The sequence below is a fragment of the Triticum dicoccoides genome, chromosome 4A (assembly GCF_002162155.2).
Source record: "Triticum dicoccoides isolate Atlit2015 ecotype Zavitan chromosome 4A, WEW_v2.0, whole genome shotgun sequence".
In the NCBI taxonomy this organism is placed as follows: Eukaryota; Viridiplantae; Streptophyta; class Magnoliopsida; order Poales; family Poaceae; genus Triticum; species Triticum dicoccoides.
In genome coordinates, this window is record NC_041386.1 from 705,454,780 (window position 1) to 705,456,081 (window position 1,302).

Below are 1,302 nucleotides of genomic sequence, written 5' to 3' on the forward strand. Positions count from 1 at the left end.
GCGCGTGTTGGCCGTGGTCATCGCCGTGGCCGTGGCAATGGCACCGGCGGTGCGCCTTCGTCGCAGCCGCCGCCCCGTGTCCCTGGCTTGCCCGCTCCGTGCCCGGAACCAACTCCGGGACCGGTCTCATTCAGGCGTGGCCCATGCCCTGGCGCGCCCCTGGCACCGGCGTGCTCGGTCCTCGCCCTGGGACTCCGCCCCAACAGGCCATGTACGCCGCTCCCGCGCCACCCCTGCCCGGCGGCTACGGCTACGGTGGCTACGCTCCTGCTGGGTACGTACCCGGCTACGCTCCACCGCCCACTGGTGCGCCACAACAGCCCCTGGACATGGCCTCCCTCCAGGCTGCGCTTCATAGTGCCACGGCAGGGCCGTCGTCCTCCGGCTGCTCCGACTGGTACATGGACTCCGGCGCGGCCGCCCACATGACCAATTCGCCCGGTACTCTCCAGACCTTACTTCCTTCTTCTTCTTCCTCGCACATTATTGTTGGTAGCGGCGAGCACCTTCCAATTACGCACACTGGCTCTGGCTCGCTCATCACTAGCGCATCCCCTGTCCAGCTGCGCAATATCCTTGTCTCACCCTCCCTCATCAAAAATCTTCTCTCTGTCCGCTAGATTTGTCGTGACAATCCCGTTTCCGTGGAATTTGACTTATTTGGTTTCTCTGTCAAGGACCTTCGAACTCGGGCGGTGATCCTCCGATGTGATTCCACTGGCGACCTTTACTCTGTGGCGGCGGCTCGGCGACCTACTGCACCTCCTTTTGCCGGCGTCGTCACCACAGCTCACCTGCACCAGCAGCTCGGGCATCCTGGGTCTGCTCAGCTCCAGCATGTAGCTAGTCATTTCCCCTTTAGCTTCACGAAATCAGCGCCTCATTCTTGCCACGCATGTCGCCTTGGCAAGCATGTGCGCTTACCATTTTCTAAATCTGTCAGCTGTACATATTTTCCCTTTCAGTTGCTGCATTTGGATGTATGGACTTCTCCGGTTACCAGCGTTTCTGGGTATCAGTTTTACTTAGTTCTCCTCGATGATTATACCCACTACGTCTGGACCTTCCCTCTCAAACACAAATCAGACGTCTTCCCTATCTTGCACGATTTCTACGCCTATGCTCGCACCCAGTTTCAGCTGCCCGTCTTCTCTGTCCAAACTGACAACGGGCGCGAGTTCGACAGTCACACCACACGCGCTCTCCTTGCATCCCACGGCACCGTCCTGCGCCTCTCCTGCCCATATACTAGTCAGCAGAAGGGCAAGGCGGAGAGAACTCTCCGCACTCTCAACGACAGCG